Here is a 20694-nt window from a genome sequence, read left to right on the forward strand (position 1 = left end):
CCCATAGCATATGCTAGCAGAGCCCTGACAGACGTGGAAAGGGGGTGTACGCCAATAGACAAGGAGCTCCTGACTGTGCTCTTTGGAATGGAACAGTTCCAGCCGTTCCCCTTTGGGCACCAGGTGGCTGTGCAGTCTGAACACAAGCCATTAGGAAGAAACCACTGCTGAGTGCACCCAAGTGTCTACAACGCGTTCCTGAGAGTACAGGGCTAGGAGGTGAGGACAAGGTACTGCCCAGGACAGACACCACACACAGACATAGGCGCCAACTTCCTCCAGTGTCCTCACCACTCCAAGAGCCTTTTGTCTCATGAACTGTGTGCTGAGCAGGAACATCAGAGCACTCCGAGTTTTTTAAATTAAACTGGCTCTTTATTAAAAGCTATTTACAGGGATGCTTCAACTGCAGCTAGCACTCTAGCCATGTGCACACAGACTGACTTCCTGGTGCCTCCTCCAAACTCTTCCTTCCTGCAACCTGTGCTCCTCCCTCCAAGTTCCATGCAGGTTGTTACATCTTTCCTTTTAACATTTTTTGTCTTTTGTGCCTGGCTTTGGTGACTTGCTCGGGCCAGAAGTTACTAGCAGATAGCTCACCTAGGGGTATGGTATGGCCTTTACTGCTAGCCCATCGTGCCCTGTTAGGCCCCATGGTCCTCCAAGCATGCTGGTCTTTGAACCAGTCTCCCACTTCTTGCTGTATTAACACTCTTGGTGGGGGGCTTGCTTGCATCCTGTGGCTGACTTCATTCTGTTTGGTGGTATCCTGTTATCTTCTGTGTTGCTCATATACCTCATTTCTGAGTCTCCTACATCAGGCTAGCTGATGGCTGAAGCTCTTTCTAAGTCTTCCTGGTCTGGCCTTGGCCTTGTCTGTCTGGATATATTGTTCGTTATCTTTGGCTTCATCTCCACCACTGTCCTGAGCCTTAGATGTCCTGTGTCCCAAGGCCACTTGGATAGTTGCCTTTTGCCATTGCAATGTGTGTCTATTTGATAGTTGGACCCAGACCTGCTCACCTGTGCGTAGTGGCCCCAGGTTCTTGGCTCTCTGTTGTAGCCGGATGCTCACCTAGCTTGGCAATCTCTTCAGTGCAGACTGCCTCCCATGAGAAGCGGAGTCAGGTTTTGTGTTGAGCTCCTATCTAGTCTCTAGGAGGGTGCACTGTGATAGTCCAGCACTGCCAGCTAGGGACTCCTTCCTGTCTGTTCTGCCTTTGCCATCAGTCCCTTGGCTGTCTTTCCTGCCAGCTCTGCCTTTCCATTGCATTGTGGATACCCAGCGGAAGTCTTATGCTCAGATTCCCATCTTCTGCCGAATCATTTGAATTCTGCTGCAGTGTACTGCGGTCTGTTGTCTGAGCACAGCATGGCAGGGATACCACGCCTTGCACAATGTGCCTTCAGGTTCCTGACCCAGGTTGTTGCCTGAGCATTCTCAAGACAGCCCCGCTCCCACAAACCGGAGCAGTGATCCACTGGGTCCGAGTAGCGCCCGTCATTAAGAGTGGCCAGATCTGTTCTGACCTTTTCCCAGGGTGAGGTGGGGATTTCCTGAGGCTGTGGCGTCTCCGTCTGTTGTCAGTCACCATGCTGTCTGCATGGCTAGTTCTGTTCCTGTAGGCTCTCCGCTGGGCATTCATGCCTGGCCAGTAGATACATGCTTCCCACCAGGGGATAGAGACATGCCTGAGATGAACCATGTGGTGTATCTGTCTTATGTTGTCAGCTCTTTAATCTGCTGGGATTACTGCTTGATCCCAACAAAATCCCACCGTGCCCACGCAGCTCACCCGTCACCGGGTGGGAGGGAGAAACCTTCTGTGGCACTTGCTCCTTGTGATCGAATCAACCGTGGTGCATGAATTGTTTTACCCCCTAGCGCCCCCATCGTGTCTCATGCTCTCTTGGGTTGCCTGGAGCCTCCCATCGAAGATGTGAAGGTATTGCAGCATGTTGACCTGCTTTCTCCTGTCCCTGACAGACATCTGTGTTCAGAGGCACCGACTTTGTGATCTCCCTGGGGGTGCCGGAGCCCCGGTCCGCCCCAGGACCTGCCCTCACCCCACCCCTTCCACCAAACTGCCACCCTTGCCCTGCCTCTTTCCACCCCTGCTCCACCTCTTCCTGCCCCGTTCCACCCCCTCCCCAGCCTCTTTCTGCCTCTGAACCTCCCTCTTTCCCCCAGCGCCTCCTGCACGCCACTGAACAGCTGATCATGGCAGGCGGGAGGCACTGGGAGGGAGGCGAAGAAGCTGATCCAGGGGGCTGCTAGTGGGTGCTGAGCACCCACTTTTTTTTTCCTGTTCAGAGTGAATACAGTGCCTAGCGCAGTGGGATCCTGGTCCATGACTGGGACTACTGGGCATTGCAGTACGAAAAATAAAAGCAGTACCACCACCTATACCAGGCCAAAATGACAGCCGCTGCACAGCTCGACATAGCTCTTCAAAAGCTTCCCCATTTTTAATCCCAAATCAAGCCAGTTGGTGTGCATTGTCCTAGGTTATGAAGGTCAGAAGGCTTGAGGCTTGAAGAGGGAGGGAGTTCCCCAGAATGCGAACCTGTGCCCCAGAGCCCCCTGTGCCAGGTGATCAAGAGTTCTTCCTTTCTTTCAGGTTTCAGAGGGGCAGCCGTGTTAGTCTGTATCAGCAAAAACAACGAGGAGTCCTTGTGGCACCTTAGAGACTAACGAACTGGACACCATCAAATTGGGCCTGAATAGAGACTGGGAGTGGCTGGGTCACTACAAAAACTGATCCCCCTGCTGATACTCACACCTTCTTGTCAACTGTTTGAAAAGGGCCACCTTGTTTACACTGGCCTCATTAGCACTACAAAAGTGATTTCCACCCCTTCTTGTCAACTGTTGAGAATAGCCCACTTCCACCTTAATTGCATTGGATCGTTAGCACTGACCCCTCCCCCCCCCACTTGGTAAAGCAACTCCCATCTTTTCATGTGCTCTGTATTTATACCTCCCTACTGCATGTTCCACTCCATGCACCTGATGAAGTGGACTGTAGCCCACGAAAAGCTTATGCCCAAATAAATTTGGGTGCCACAAGGGCTCCTCGTTGTCCTTTCTTTCAGAGGATCAAGAGAGTGTTTAGAGGTAACAAGGACCAAGAAAGCCCCAGGCCATTGAAGCCCATTGAGGAGATTTGTGTGGAGGGAGGAGTGATCGGGTATGAGAAAGGCATTACGTTGGTCTGCATTTATTTGTGCCCCTGGGCCTGATCCCATGCCACTGAAATTAACGAGAGTCAAGCCTCATATCTATTAGTGTAACTGAGATCAGATCAAATATCTACAATTGGAACATTGTAGAAGGGGTTGGATGATACTGGGCCAAAGATAGGGTTACCATATTTCATGTTCCCAAATAGAGCACACTGACAGATGGAGAAGGAGCTGGGGGCGAAGGTGGGGTACAGTTGGGAGGTGCTGGAGGGAGTGTGTGCACACTGGGAGGGGATATTTGGGGGATGCAGGAGGGGTGTCTGTGTACTGGGAGGGGGTATTTGGAGGATGCGGGAGGGGTGTCTGTGTACTGGGAGGGGGTATTTGGGGGATGTGGGAGGGGTACTGTTGGGTACTGTTGGGGGGTCTGCAGGGGGTACCTGCAGCCTCACACTCAAGGTCGGGGGCAGTATTGTGCTCCTTGTCACAGTGGCAGGGTGGCTGTTGCAGGGCCGGGACACAGCGCCAGCCCATCAGTCATCACCTCCCTGCAGGGCTCTCCCCCTCCCCATGGCGGGAAGCCAGGGCTGGGCCTGGCCCTGTCACTCCTCCTGGCCAGGCTCTGAGGCCCCACAGTGGAGCAGGTGGCCTGGCCAGAGGGCACTTGGCAGCTCCACTTACCTGGCAGACCGGGGTGGGCAGGATCCAGCAGCTGTAGATTCTAGGTTTGACAACCCTCCAGGATTGTCCTGGAGCGTCCAGGAATTAAAGATTATATCTTGTGATATGGATGAAAATTCCAGGAATTTGTCCAACCAAAGTTGGCAACCCTAGTGGATGCAGCCGGGGGGAGGGGACAGAGATGGCTCTTTCTGAGCTGAAAGGTCTGCTCGCAAAAATCCCGAGCATTTCCTCTTATTTGAAAAATCCACCCTGAGGGACATGGGGGGACCAAAAAATAGATCATATCTGGAAAAACCTGGACATATGATGACCCTAACCAAAGCAGCCCTCCTGTTGACATCAGTCAACGCATGCATCTTAGTGCCTCTACATGTCAAAGCAAAGTCACATTTCACACTTGTTTAACATCTGTACAGTTTAAGAAAAACTAAATCAATATAAAAGAACAATATTGGTAAGAAAAAGATATGCCTTGATCCTGCATTGATTATTCAAGTTTCATTCTCGTGTACATTTTATGACCAAATATGGGATCCAGGGCCTAATCTAAGGATCAGTGTAGAACCACATACTTAGGGCTTGAATTCTCTCATTTAAATCACTAGCAAATCATATATTCACTTGACTGGCCACAGAATCGGGCTCTTCCAACACCGCACTAATAATACCGAGATCTACCACTCGTAGCAGTGCAGATACAAGTTGTAGTATAGTGTGGCAGCAGGAAGAGTGATACCACAGTATTTATACATTGGGTATTTTTTTAAAAAGATACTTCTGAATAAATGCAACTAAAAGTGAAAGCCCTTTTTGGAGTGGCCAGGTGATATTTCACACTTAGCTATATTTAAACATTTTCATAGAATCATAGAATCATAGAATCTCAGGGTTGGAAGGGACCTCAGGAGGTCATCTAGTCCAACCCCCTGCTCAAAGCAGGACCAAACCCAACTAAATCATCCCAGCCAGGGCTTTGTCAAGCCTGACCTTAAAAACCTCTAAGGAAGGAGATTCCACTACCTCCCTAGGTAACCCATTCCAGTTCTTCACCACCCTACTAGTGAAAAAGTTTTTCCTAATGTCCAACCTAAACCTCCCCCTCTGCAACTTGAGACCATTACTCCTTGTTCTGTCATCTTCTACCACTGAGAACAGTCTAGATCCATCCTCTTTGGAACTCCCTTTCAGGTAGTTGAAAGCAGCTATCAAATCCCCCCTCATTCTTCTCTTCTGCAGACTAAACAATCCCAGTTCCCTCAGCCTCTCCTCATAAGTCATGTGCTCCAGCCCCCTAATCATTTTTGTTGCCCTCCGCTGGACTCTCTCCAATATTTCATACCTTTTAAAAGTTAAATTTATATTTTAAATTCCCGATTTAAATGTTAGGATTTATCATCAATCAACCCTCTCCTGTGATGTCCATAATGTGAACCTTTTATTCCTAGGAATTAAGAAGAGATCTTTCATGGAATTCCCATGTCCCAGTTCCTCGACACCCCGAATGCTTTGCAGATTCTCAAAACAGAATATTACCCTGGGAATACACATTCAGAATGATGTGAAGTGCCTTCAAAGCTTCAACACTTTACAGAATAGCTCCAACCATTATATGATCCAGCCACTAACCCTGAATGAGATTCTGAAGCATGTAACATTTCAGCAAAGGTTCTATTCGTTTTAGGACCAATTATTCATTATAACTAAGTGCATTGACACTGTAAGAGATGTCTTCTGCTTGATTGTTCCCGTGTTCTATGTCAGACATTTGCACTCTTTTCTGCCTCTACACAGGTGTTTTACAAGCCAGACCAAGCCAAGAATTATCCACAGACTGTTTTACTCCAGTAAAGTAGAAAACGTGTCACTAAATTCAGATTGATTTTAAAATATGGGATATGGTTCTTTTTGACCCCTCCAGGTTGCTAGTCCTTTAAATAATTTTGAGAATCATTTACAGGCCATTCAAAACCCTGAATATTTAACTCCTCAGCATCTTGCTAGTTTCAATAAACTACTATTCACTTTTTATAAACAATGAATATGAAATTGGATTTGTCTCTTATAATGTCAAAGACTTTAATAAAATGTAATAGGGCCAGACTGGATTTAGGTTATTAATGGAGAATATTTTTCCAGTTTTACTTTTTCTGGAAGTGCAGTTGAAACCAACTGAATGGTTCAAACGTTCACAGTATTGCCAACCCCAACTCTTCAAAAGTCATGAGTCAGGCTCACCAAAAATCATGAGATTATGTAATAACAATAGATTTGGTGTTTTTCTTTGCCTTCTGCTTTTTGAGCTTTTAGGATGCACTGGAGTCACGTTTTGAAGCTTTCTCCACAGCCATGAGGGCTTGAAACTTGCTTTTTCTTTAAGAATGAAGCCTGAAATCATCACATACCCCTTGGCTCCAGGAAATTGGGTTTTAAGTCAAACAATAATGATCATGAGACTCACAACGTCCTACCACTTAGCCCTGCCATGAGTGCAGGGGACTGAACTAGATGACCTCTCGAGGTCCCTTCCAATTAGGGTGACCAGACAGGAAATGTAAAAAATCAGGAGAGGGGGTGGGAGGTAATAGGAGCCAATATACGAAAAAGACCCAAAAATCGGGACTGCCCTATAAAATCGGGACATCTGGTCACCCTACTTCCAGTTCTCTGATTCTATGACCAAATCATGAGAGTTGGCAACACTGCCAGGACCAGATACTTTGGCGTTAAATCATGGCCAGAGAGGGTCAGAATCCTCAGGGAAGTTGCTTTGTGGCTGCTGGTGCAACCTGTGCATGCCTCACATGGGAGAGGGACAGTTTGACCATTGGATTGCCATAACTATAGATCCAACACCTATGCACCTAGTCTGCCCTTGATCAAGGTGGTGTGAATGGAGCTCCTCAGAACACAGCTCTGGACCCACACAGCAGACTGGTTTCATTTCATCCAGGAGTCTCCATGGCCCCTAGTCAGGCCAGATAACTTGACCTTTATTGCAGATGCTGTTCTACAGTTTCTGTGGGATAATATTTGATACGTTTAACATTTTTTGCACATGTTGAGGGTTTTTTTGTTTTTTTTAAGGTAGACAGAATTGTTGACAGTAGAAAATATTTGCTTACAGGAGCAGTAAGTGAGAGGTTGTCAGTTCTGGGGAAAGAATAGAGCTAAGTACGTATATTTGCACATATTCAAAAATTAGGAATAAATTTGACTTTTTTATTTTATTTTTAATTGCAGGGTTACCACAGTATTATTAGCGTGCACACCGTGGCCATGTGACATCTGCAATACTTTGCAACACTCCCCGGGGATGTAGCACATCGCCACCACCACCTCCAATCCACAATATGCCCGGGAGATGGATGAAGAGCGAGGGCAGCACTTTCAAAATGGGAGCAGAGGTAGGCCAACAAAGAGCACTTTTGGAAATGCCCCCCCAAGTGTCCATGCTGATATTCTGATATCTATCGGCAAACCTCGGCACCACTGATCATGAGGTATCGTTGATTCACCTGGGGTTGGCAGTGGATGGTGCAGCTCTTGCATGGTTCCATTGTTGCCTAGGGGTGCATTCCCAATGAGAAGATTGCTTCTTCTCCCTCAGGGCACTGTTGTGTGGAGTTCTGCAGGTTTCCATATTGCCTCCCCTCCTGCCCAGCATGCATGTGGGACCACTAGCAGGACCACTGGCAATGAGTCATAGGCTGCAGTGTTTTCAATATGCAGAGGACATCCAGCTCTGTGTCTCCATTTTACCTGATCCAGCTAGTCTGTTGAATACTTAGCCCAGTGTCTGGGGGAGATTGTGGCTGAAATGCAACCAGATAAGACTGAGGTGATGCTCGTCAACTGGAGGAAGCAATTGGAAGATATGCAGAGGTTCATATCTCCCTGTGCCTCAGGTCATTTGTCCATTATGAAAATCAGTGGGATTACTCATGTGCCAAAAAGTTTGCAGGACCAAGGCCTTAGCAAACCTGAGGTTTATTAAGACTTCTGTGGTTTGATTGCAGAGTACTTACAGAGCCCTGTATTTATATTTTTCTCTAGATGTCTTGGTGTATCAACATCCAGCATAGTTCTCCAAGCAACAATCCAAATCGAAAGAACAAGTGAAAGAATATGTAAACTGACTCCCCAGTGGAGGCATGCATTTATATGCCTTCTCCTAAACTTCAGAGACATTCTCACAGGTTGGATTAATCTACTGGGTTTCACTGAAAGGCAATTTACAGAGCAAATGTTATTTCTATGGCAGTTCCTTGGTCTTCAATGCATTTGCTTGTCATGGGATGATCATCCCTGGGCCAGATTCAGCCACAAGGTAATGGAGCAGAGCCTTCTTTTTATCTTTTCCAATACGTAGAAGAAAACAAATAATGGATGGGAATGCTGTTGTGTTACTGGACATTTCCAGTGGTAGTATCATGGTGTGGTGTCATGTTCTCCTCCAGTCTTCTTGAAAAACTTCCAGTGGCAGCTCAGCAACCATACCATGATCACCTACAGCTACACCTATAAGGAACTGTAATGACCATCTCCTAACTCTAGACATCAGCTGGCTTGTAGATAAAAGCACCCGTCAACCATTGACAGGATGGACTCAGACTTAGTGGTTGTGAAATTATTTGCTGAGTCAACAGGATGGGCATAACCCACTGGTGAGCATGTTACAGGTTCTCCCCTGTCCTAGTCCGTGGAGGATATGAGTTGCAGGCTATAGTGGTTTAGCTCGTGCTGTAGTAACTCGTGTTTTGCTTGGGAGATACATGGTTCAAGTCCCAGCGTGTAAGCCAAGATGGCGAGTGCCTCAAAGACAGAAGACTATCTTTGGGAGACAGCTGTGAGCCCTTGCTGGCCACGTAGTCCTGCTTTCCATTTCTTTCGGTGATCCATGAAGCAGTCACACATTTAGAAATGATTTCCCCCAACCCAATGCTATTGCTTGCTCTTCACTATACATCTCGCACAGACAATCCCAGGGCAAATTAACGCCCATAGAAATCTAAACTTTGTAGATTCGTAAAGTGCTCTGATCTTGTCAAATCTCTACCACTGAAGTCATAGCTCAGTGAGCACTTGCCAGCTTCCTGCAGATCTCTTGAGAGCTGTCACAGTTCTCATCCATCATAATTGAGGCAGTCCACCTGCTTCAGGGTCGCTCTTTCAACTGTAATGATGGCTGAGATGAGATAGATACGTCTTGTCATCACCTTGATTTTTTTTTTGTTCGGTTTTGGATACTGAAAGGTCAAAATGGATGCAGATATTCCAGAAGATTCTGTAGGCCACTGCCTGTTCCAAAGTGACTATACCTCTGTTTCATGTGGATTTCTGACTGATGGACCTCGATTTGCTTTGGTGTTCCCTCGTTGCCCTCTGGTTTGGCACTTGTGACCATCTTTGCTGACATGGCAAAAAGGTCCTGGCAAAAATGCTGCTCAGTGGAATACTCTTAGAAATCTCCAAAGATGATGAATGAATTTCCACTACTATTATATGTAGAGGCCAAGATTTTCACAGTAATGAGTGCCTAAAGTTGGGCTCTTTGTTCCCATATTTTAGGCAATTAAATACTATAATAATACTCCCTAGCCCTACAGTAGAACCTCAGCCTTACGAACACCTTGGGAAGGGAGGTTGTTCGTAACTCTGAACAAAACATTATGGTTGTTCTTTCAAAAGTTTACAACTGAACGTTGGCTTAATACAGCTTTGAAGCTTTATTATTCAGAAGAAAAATGCTGCTTTCCCTTTTTTTTTAGTAGTTTATGTTTAACACAGTACTGTCTTGCATTTGCTTTTTTTTCGGTCTTTGCTGCTGCCTGATTGAGCGCTTCCGGTTCCAAACAAGGTGTGTGGTTGACCGGTCAGTTTGTGACTGGTTTGTAACTGTGAGGTTCAACTGTATAAAGCATTTTTCTTCAGTAGCTCTCAAAGCACTTTACAAAGGAACTCAGTATCATTATTGGCATTGTATAGAGGTGGAAACTGAGGCAAAGTGACCTGATTTTCATTGATGTAATAATGTCTATGGCAACTAGAGTTCTTAAACAAAATCCAGTTTAGTAAATCAACCCTTTTGTGGGATTCATTGTTATCCGAATGCACAGGAGATAGCAGATTAAGCTATTTACTAACCTTTAACCAAAAATTGCCTTTAAGTGACTTCTAAGCAAAAAATGAAAGAAGAAACATATAATGTAATAAGAACCAATCTGAGCCTTTATCCAGAACTAGATCTGGTTTATGCATATATGTCTGGAAGAGTTCGGTGAACTTTCCCCTTAAACGGTCATTTTTGCATTGCCTTTGTACCTTCTGCTTCAAACTGTTTCAGGAAACAGAAATGCCAAAGTATTGAGAGGACATCCTCAAGTGTCCTTGGTCCATGACAGGGACTCCTAAGTCCTACGATAATTCAGAGTGTTTCTTGTCCAACAGGAACCAGTAAACACCAGGAATCTCGTGTGGAGGGTGTGGAGAACTCTCTCCACTGGGAGAGCTCCCTTAACAGGCTGTCCTCTTAAGACTGTCTCCAAGCTTCATCTTTTAAAGATAGTCACAAAAAGTTACCCTAATTTTGGAATAGAGTATCCAGATGGGGAGTTATTCTGGAATAGTTAGAGTGGATAGTTATTCCAGAATAGATGTGCCGGTCAATTTCACTGTGCAATCAAGCCCTCAATTCAATCCTCTCTCACTGTTCATTGCACATGGCTCATTCCTGTCCCGCTTTAGCCAAAGGAGCTTCAGTTCAGCAGTGTTGCCAAGTCCTGAGCCTCATGATAATGATTGTTTTCCTTAAAGCCCCAGCTCCTGGAGTCAGGTGGATGTGTGATGATTTCAGGCTTCATTCTTAAAGAAAAAGTAAGTTTCGAGCCCTCGCAGCTGTGGAGAAAGCTTCAAAATGTGACCCCAGTGCAGCCTAAAGGCTCAAAAAGCAGAAGGCAAATAAAAGAGCACCACATCTATTGTTTTTACATCATCTCATGATTTTAAAGCCAATCTCATGATTTGTGGTGAGCCCGACTCATGATTTTGAACATTTGGGTTTGGCACTACTGGCAGCCTCTTGGTGGCTTTCTGCAGCCCAGTTCCAATCAAACAAATGCTCTGATCCCGTTTCCAGATGGAACGTCCTTCTCCCCACTCCAGTGGGGCAGCTCCCATGATTTTATCGTAATTTTTGCTATGTAGACAGGCAATGGAGGTAGGCACCTAACCTGCTTTAGGAGCTTTTGAAAATCCCACTAGGTGCCTATATACCTTTGAAAATTTGGTCCCACGGATTTTCAATGAGTCTTGGGCTCCTAAATCATTTAGGCCCAGATTCTCAAAGGTACTTGTCCCTAACTCCTATTCATTTCCATGGGAGTTAGGCACTAAAATATCTTTGAGAACGTGGGCCCCAGGCATTTTAGAAAATGTGACTGCTCGTCAAAAGACTGCCGTGCTCATTATCCTAATGTAAACGGTTACTTTTGACTTCCACATGTGAAATCTTCCAGCAAATTTCTGGCTATTTTTAGCAGCTATATAATGAAGAAGAAAGAACTTTTAGTGGGTTAAGAGGAAAAAATGCTTCTCTTCATATGCATGGTATACAGCTTCTGAATTCTTTGTAGAATACATAGATGTTATGCAAAGAAGGTTGTAACTTTAATGTCATGTAAAACCTGAAAAAAGGCCAAGTATGACATTAGAATAACACAGCACTGTCATTAAATGACATATTTGGAATTACCTTATTTTCCCCCAAGCTGACTGAACCATTTCCCGATACCATAATGTCAAGCATCCCGGAGTGTCTTAGCGCTGCTATTCACAAATAATGGGCAAATCCACAGCCCTCTCATCTCTGTGTCTGTATCGCCTGCATACAACTTGAATTAAATGACAGCACCCTCATATCTCTTTCCCTAGGCTTCTTAAATCTGGGTAGTCATGAAGAAGTGAGCCGCAGTTTGTCCGACTGAGTGACACAGTGCAAAGTAAAATTCCTTATTACAATAAGACCAAGGAAACCACTTTCCGTGCTGATAATTATGCTAAAATATCCATACATAGAGCAGTTCCATTTACGAATTCAGTGTGAAATTGACTATGCTGTGGTGTGTGTTGGGTAGTTACATACGTCCAGCCGCAGGCAGGGTTCTTGTCAACACCGCAACCCCTATCCGCATGGGCGGTGCGTGCAGGGAGGCTAGCCTTCTGCCCCGCCTCTTCTGCACAAGGCCCTACCCCCACTCTGCCCCTTCCTCACGCCTGGCCCACTGGTGCAGCCTTGAACCCTGACTGACGCCCAGAACAGCCCAGAGCCAGGCTGACCCACCGGTGCCCGGAGCAGTCCGGAGGAGCCCCAATCCCCAGATAGCTGGCCACGGCTGAGCCCTGAGCCTGGGCCACCCAGAGGAGCTCTGAGCATCACCACAGCCTGGCCCTGGGGATCCAGCGGGGAGCATTAGGGGAGGTTTGGGGAGGCTTAGCCTCCCCCAGCCTCCATTACCCACCGCCCATGGCTACTCGCCCCGTACTTCAGACCCTGGGCTGGAAAAGGGGTCTCAGTCTTGTTGCTAATAGATCCATATAATCCCAGATCTACTGGCCCATGCAGCTAGGGTGACCAGACAGCAAGTGTGAACAATCTGAACAGGGGGTGGGGGGAGGGTAATAGGAATCTATATAAGAAAAAGGCCCAAATATTGGGACTGTCCCTATAAAATCAGGACACCTGGTCACCCTAGATGCAGACCTGGTGCCTAGAACTCCACGTATATGGAAGCAGAGACCTTTCCCTTTTCCTAACCATGGAGGTTCCTCTGCACTGAAGGCCTTTTGTTTATGCTACTGTATAAACTCATCTTGATTTTGGGATGAAACTTTAGGGCTCAGTTTTGCCCTGAAATGCACCCCCAGAGAACCCTGTTGTCAATGGCTTTTAGGATTAGAGGCATTTGAAAAAGTTACCCTTTGTCTTTGTCTTTATTCACTGGCCCATTCCCACTTCAGCCTCCACTCCCACTTCAGACCCTTTCCTGCTCTCACTGACTGCAGAGGGAGATTGGTAATTGATTTAACCTGCAGCAGGACTGGGGCTGAAGTCACTGATTCTGAGGCCTTGTCTACACTGACTCGACCTAAGTTACGCTACTCCGGTTATGTGAATAACAAAATTTGTACAAATCCATAAAAACAAAAATGACACAAAGCAGTTTTTCCAACTCAAAAATAGGGTCACTTTAAAAAGGGAAATTCATCCAAGAACAATGATTTTTAAAAAAAGAATAAAAAGCTGATCTTTGGACTAGGAAGGAAGAGAAAAGAAAAAGAGGGGAAGAGAGGAGGCAGGGAGGGGCAGAAAGACAGAGAATTATATACAAATGCTAGGAGTTTAAATACTAGGTTGGGTAAACTAGATGGCCCTGAATTAAATGAGGATATTGATATAATAGGCGTTGTGGAAACTTGGTGGAATGTGGATAATCAACAGGACAGAGTGCTACCAGAGTACAAAATATATAAGAATAACAGACTAGGGTATGCTGGTGGGGGAGTGGCATTTCATGTGAAAGAAAGCAGAGAGTCAAACAACATAGAAGCCTTAAATGAATCAAATTGTACCATAGAATCTCTGTGGATAGAAATCCCATGCTTGAACAATAAGAGTATAGCAGGAGGAATATACTGCTAATCACCTGACCAGGATGGTGATGGTGATTGTGAAATGCTCAGGGAGATTAGAGAGGCTACAAAGGCAGAAAATACAAACTTAATGGGGGATTTCAACTAACTTCATCTTAACTGGGAACATGTCACATCAGGAAGGGATGCAGACATAAAATAGCCACCATAAAATGACTGCTTTTTGGAGTAGCTTATCCTGGAACTGCAAGCAGAGAGGCCATTCTTGATTTAGTCCTAAATGAAGCACAGGATCAGGTCCAAGATATGCACATAGCTGAACAGCTTGGTAATAGCGACCATAATGTAACTAAATTTAACATCCTTGTAGAGGGAAAAATGCCAATAGCATTTAACTTCAGAAAGGGGAACACCACAAAAACGAGGAAGCTAGTTCAACAGAAATTAAAAGGAACAGTCACAAGGGTGAAATGCCTGCAAACTGTATGGAGAGTATTTTAAAACACCATAATAGAGGCTCAAACTAAATGTATACCCCCAAATAAAAAAAAACAATAAGAGGACCAGAAAAATGCCACCATGACTAAACAGAAAGGTAAAAAAAGGTAGTTACAGGCAAAAAGGCATCTTTAAAAATTGGAAGTCAAATCCTAATGAGCAAAATAGAAAGGAGCATAAATCCTGGCAAGTCAAGTGTAAAAGTATAATGAAGCAGGGCAAGAAAGAATTTGAAAAGCAATTAGCTAAGGACAAAAAAAATGCTGTTAGTTAGTTTTTGTAAGTGTATCAGAAGCAGGAAACCTGACCCACAGTCAGAGGGGCCACTAGATCATCAATGTGATAAGGGAGCACTCAAGGAAGACAAGGCCATTGCAGAGAAACTAAATTAATTCTTTGCATTGGTCTTCATTGCAGAGGATGTGAGGGAAATCCCCACACCTGAGCCATTCTTTTTAGGTGATAAATATGAGGGACTGTCCCAGGTTGAGGTGTCAGTAGAGAAGGTATTGGAACAAATAGATAAATTAAACAGAAATAAGTCACCAGGACCAGAAGGTGTTCCCCAAGAGTTCTGAAGGAACTTAAATGTGAAATTGCAGAACTACTAACGTGGAATGTAACCTATTACTTGAATCAGCCTCCAGTGCCAGATGACTGGAAAACAGCTAATGTAATGCTGATTTTTTAAAAAGGTTCTAGGGGCTATCCTGGCAATTATGGGCTGGTAACCCTAACTTCAGTACCAGGGAAATTGGTTGAAACTACAGGAAAGAAAAAAATGATCAGACATATAGCTAAAACGATATGCTGGGCGAAGAGTCAACACGGCTTTTGTAAAGGGAAATCACGCCTCAATAAACTACTAGAATTCTTTGAGGGTGTCAACAAGCATGTAGACATGGGTGATCCAGTGGATAGAGCGTACCTGGACGTTCAGAAAGCCTTTGACAAGGTCCCTCACTTGCTTAAAGGCTTTTAAGCACAGTAACCAGTCATGGGAGAAGAGGGAAGGTTCTCTGATGGATCAGCAACTGGTTAATAAAGGGTCAAACAAAATAAATGGTGGGTTTTCACAATGGAGAGAGGTAAATAGCAGAGTCCCCCAAATACCTGTACCGGAACCTGTGCTGTTCAACATATTCATAAATGATCAAAAAGAGGGTAAACAGTGAGGTGGCAAAGTTTGCAGATGATACAAATTTCCCACCATCTCTCATAGATGAAAGGGTGCCAACAAGGTATGCAAGCCTCTCCAGGGGATGGCTTCAAAGGACTGAGGAATTCTATTAGCATACCCAAAGTTATATACAATCTTACAATAACGCATGAACGATTGCATTCTCAACACAATGGATCCCAAAGGCATTAGACTCGGTTCAGTACGGTTTGTCCAGGAAATTGCAGGTTATTGTTACCGCTGTCACACTGTTTGTCTGGCCCCTGGCACAATGGGGTTCTGGTCTATGCCCAGAGCACCGTGGTGCTGCTCCAGTAAACAATAAATAATAACTGCTGCACAGTAAATCCGATGGCCCTGATATTCTGACAGCTCGTCACCTCTCCCAAAACTTACAGAGGTGTGGGATGTCTATCAGGGAAGGACTCGCCAAAGCACGAACACACAACATAGCATCGTTCACTTAGGTCCCGTCCCTGCTCCCATGAAAGTTACTGACTGATATAAACTCACTTTGTTCTGTTACCTCTCCCCACCCAATCCCCCACCTCTGACTGTTTCATCCACCTGCTGCGTCTTCTCCGACATGCCCAAAAGGACATGTGTGAATCTCAGTTTGCGTAGGCTAACTCCCAGTCTCCTACATGGACAGCTTCTCTTTTAACCCCTACTCTGCATGTATTGTTGGGTGGATGCCTATTTGAGAGTCTACTCACCTCCTGATGGTCTGCAAATGTTATGACATTCTGATCTTCAGAGCTTTGGCGTCTTATTCGATTTATTGGTGCCTGCATGTGAAATGTATGGTAACGGTGAATGTTACTAACGGCATGGTACAGGAAATATGGACGTCACAATTTATACATTTCTTGCTAACGCTGCAATAGTTTGTGCTGTTCTCCCAGCATTCAAATATCACATGTAAATCCAGGAATGAAGCTTTTGACAAATGGAATTGTGAAGTTAAATGTAACAGGCTGGGTTTGCTTTAATATATAGCTCGGATATGTAAAAAGCAGCCACTAAGGCCTTCACCCTGCAAACTTTTATGCACATGCTTAACTTTATGGACATGAGCAGTCCTGCTGAAGTCAAGGAGGCTATTCAAATACGTAAAGAGAAGCATGGACACAAATGGTGGTGCAGGATTGGAGTGTGGGGTGGGGGGGCTCCTTAAGCCTGTTTCCCATGGGAGGGCCCCCAGTCTGTCCTTCCCCCAGGAGCCACTGCTACCCTCAATTCTGTGCCCTCACCCAGGAATCACAATTCCTCCCCCATCCCGTCTACCCCACAGCCATACAGAGTGCTCCCCATTGCCCTGTGGGACTGACCGGTCACTCTCCCGTGTCACCCTGGCTCAGTCTTTATAAGCTCCATGCTCAGAACAGCTCCTCCATCTCACGGCAACGGTCAACGCTGTTATAAGTTGGATACTCGAGCATCTCTGTGTTTGACGAGTAGCTGATCGCTCTGAGCCCTGTATCCTCCAGCACGCGGGAAGGTGGGACACGAGCTCATTTGCTTTGACTGAAGGGATTAAAAAATTTGAGAACCACTGTCGTAGAGAGATCAGCCACCACCTTTGCACTGATAGCAAGCCTCCCCTGTGCTTATATTGTGGACTGCACCTTTAAGACGACATACAGAATGCATGACTTGGCTTCTTCAGGCTTCTTTACCCAGTCACATAAATATATATTTGTGGCTAATCTATGACTCAACAGAGAGCATAAGGTGGGCAGTTTTTCCATGTAAACGATTAGAGTGCACAGAACCATCATCTGTAGACCCAGAACCTCAGTTATGGGACATACGTTTGTGAAATGCGTAACATCGGGGTAAAGGGTCACATTTTGTATATATACCCACTTGGTGCTTCAAAAGGGCCAGTTTCACAAAGCCGCAAACAATTATGAGCCAAATCAGCTGGGACGAAGAACTTAATCAGAAAAATGCGAATGATCATTCGGAATTGTTTAAGAACACTTTACTAAACGTCCGAAAAGCCAGAGTCCCACAACTGAGGAACAAGGCCACATTGTGTGGGGTTTGAGATAACAGTGTGCAGTGACATTTTCACTTGAATTTACAGATTTTGTCAAACGCAACTAAATTATGCAGTTGATCATATAGTGATTTTTATTGCGTATGACGATAGTGACTTTTTGGGTGGGGAATATGGATTAATCTGACACATGTTCTTTTGTCAGATTTGTAGCATTGCGCTATTTGACTATTGCCAAATTATACATGGTGGCTCAACCAATGTTTACGTAGGTTCTCTCCTGGGAGGTATATAAAGGGGACCATCATGGATATCTATTTAAAGAAAATGGCTGCATTTCGAATCATAGGATCATAGAAACGCAGGTCATTTAGTCTATCCCCTCGTGCTTAGGCAGGATTAAGTGTATCTAATGTAAGATTACACCGAGATTCTTTGTGACCATGGGATGTACATTGGCGGGAAACCATGTTCTGGCAATAGCGTTCTTTACAATGCAACAGTCTTTGTGAAAGCCCACTTGTGGTATTGTCAGCAACAAGTTCAAACCTTTTGGAGTAAGTGGCAATATTCAGTCCAGATTTCCCTTTGGCTCACGAGGCAGCACTGCCCAACATAAGGAGAAAGAATAACGCCACCGCACAACCTTGGCAGGCTTTTCAACAGCCTGAGGAAAGGGAGCCATTAATCTTGTTTGGTGCTTCATGAGTCAGAGACCTTCTGATAGGTATTTTCATTGGTGTTTCTTTTGAAGAATAGGAAGCACAACATTGGGACCTACCATTCCAAATGAATCGAGCGATCCTTATGTGATACACTGGGCTTTCCATTTTTTTGGAAAACAATGAATATACATGTTGAGCTTTTGATTACCAAAGAGAAATTGCATAAAATTATACAAGTTGGAGATAAGGTGTATTTTGGAGGGTAAACGTATTTCTGTTCCTTTTAGACATATAGATTCATAGCCTTTAAGGCCAGAAAGGACCATCATGATCACCTAGTCTGACCTCCAGGCCACAGAACCTCACCCACCCACCCCTTTTGAAGCATGTACACATTGTTTTCTAGGTAGGGGTTCAGTAACATCTTGTTATTATTTATATGGCAGTTGTGTCTAGAGGCACCAACTGAGACCAGGGCCACATTGTGCTTAATGCACCACATACACATCGTAAGAGCCAGTCCCTGTCTCAAAGTGTTTACAGCTCAAACAGACAAGGGTGGGAGACAGGAAGTATTATCATCTCTGTTTTACAGATGGGTAATTGACACCCAGAGAGATTACGTGACATGCCAAAGGTCACACAAAGTTTGTGGCAGGGCTAGGAATTAAACCTTTTCTTCCAGGCTCCCAGTTACCTGCCTCCACCACTGACCATCCTAGCTGGAGGAGTAAATGTACTTGTCACCATTGAAAGACTAGTGCCAGGAGAACCTCACTAATTCACACTGGTGACTGGGCGGCTGATTTAAAATGAACACATTTTGCAAATAAGAGTGAGCAAACAATAAAAGCAAGGCTAAATCTACTTTGTTCGTTTATTTTTTTCAGTTTTAGTTTAGCTGTAAATACAGTTAATTAAATAGTTCACAATGAATAACTTATCTGACAAATGTAGCCACTTTCTGTTCACAGAATCTTTCCTTGAATCTAGTTGACGTTATTCAGTGATATTATTATTATTTTGCTATTATTTTTAACTAGGGATTGATCATGAACAGACTTCTGTGGCTATTCATTAATCAAGCTGAGTCGTTTGTTACAATTGGTCAGGTATATAGCACGGTATCATCCGTTTTGTGGCTGAGTGAGCATGAGGCACTTCTGGCACAAATACTTGGCTGTGCAAATCTCACATTCAGTTTCCAGGCAGGCAAATTTGAACTGAACTTTCTGCAGACATTTGTGCCAGACGGTCTGTGGAAAGTAGGGCGACCAGACAGCAAGTGAGAAAAATCGGGACGTCTGGTCACCCTAATGGAAAACAAGCACAGGGAAAGCATCAGCATGGCTGAAACTAGTTCTTTTAAAAGCCAATGGGAATATTTGCAAAGAAAAACAAATCGCTTTCCAGGATTTATGCTCATTTTAATTATTTCTGATAATGCTCTCCAGCACACGATAGTATATTTTGTAAAAACAAAGTTAATACCAGCTCACACGGCTGCATCTTCAGCTGTACATTTTGGTTGAAAAATTGGGGGAGGAATTATGGAGCAAGTCGTTTTGTGAAGTGCAACTGGAGTGAGGTTCTGCTGCAGAGGAGGTAGGTCATTAGAGACTCAGACCAGAGTCCTGCTCAGGGCTATTTTTAAAATCCCACTCCCATCCTGCTCCGCAATACCCACACCTGCTCCTGCATTGTTTCTTGCATTTCTAGCCCGCTCCCAGCTGCAAAAATCTTAGATCCCACAAATCCTGCAAGAGAGATTCCCCCATGCTACTAAATATACAAATATATATACACACACACACACAATTCAGACATAATATTTAGCACTGAAAGAATGAAACAAATCTTGCTTAAACCATTTAAAAAATACTTTCACTCCTGTTATAATAGAGAGTAATTCTCTTTCTATCCCTTGCTTAAATTTAAGCATTAAAACCTTAATTTAAAAAAAAAGAGAGAAAAACGTGCTTGACATGAACTGAAATTCTATTTATGACAAACTGACGCGAGACTTAGCATTTTCCCGCAAATGCCCTCGGTCTGGGGGAGGAGGGTTTCCCACCCAGTCCCACCCGCAACAAAGTACATTTTACCCACTCCTGCTACTATGGCAGCAGGTCTGTGGGTCCCATGGGATCCCAGTCCCGCTGCAGGGCTCTATCTCAGACCCACCAACAATGTGCAGACAGCAGTTACTCTGCAGGCACTGAGAGTGCAGCATGCAGTACCACCTGCTGCCACTAGTAGGCTTTAAACTGCCACCGCCTTTGGGAGCTGCAATCCAGCAGGCTGCCACCAGGGTGCCTGGCCCTACAGCCCATAGACCGCAGTGCAGAGGCCCCTAGCAGAAATCCAGCATTCTGTGGCCCTATTGCACATAGAGACACAGAGGGGAGGGCTGTCTGCCTGTGGATATCCACTGTTCCAGGAGCCTCCTACGCTCATTGCCTCGGTCCTAATCTGCCTCAGGCGGAGCACTCTGCCTCATTCCTCCTACCCTGCTCCTCTTAATGTGCATGATGTATTCCCCATCCTGGACTTCCACGTGGTAGGGAAGATACGGTCACCACAAGGCTGCTGGGCTGCGAAGCTTTTCTATCTTTATCTCTAGTACAGACTTCTCCTGCTCGTCAGTACCATCTACTGGGAAAAGTTAGGTAGAGCAATGTGATAGACAGCTCCAAGCCAATGCTTCTCCAGTCAGATTATAGGATTACTGCAGCACCTGGGAGCCCTAGTCTGGTCCCCATCGTAGGAGGCGCTGTATGAACAGAACAATGAGTATTCTTTAAACGGATAGTTTAGGTCAATCAATC

This window comes from Mauremys mutica, chromosome 6, assembly GCF_020497125.1.
Source record: "Mauremys mutica isolate MM-2020 ecotype Southern chromosome 6, ASM2049712v1, whole genome shotgun sequence".
In the NCBI taxonomy this organism is placed as follows: Eukaryota; Metazoa; Chordata; order Testudines; family Geoemydidae; genus Mauremys; species Mauremys mutica.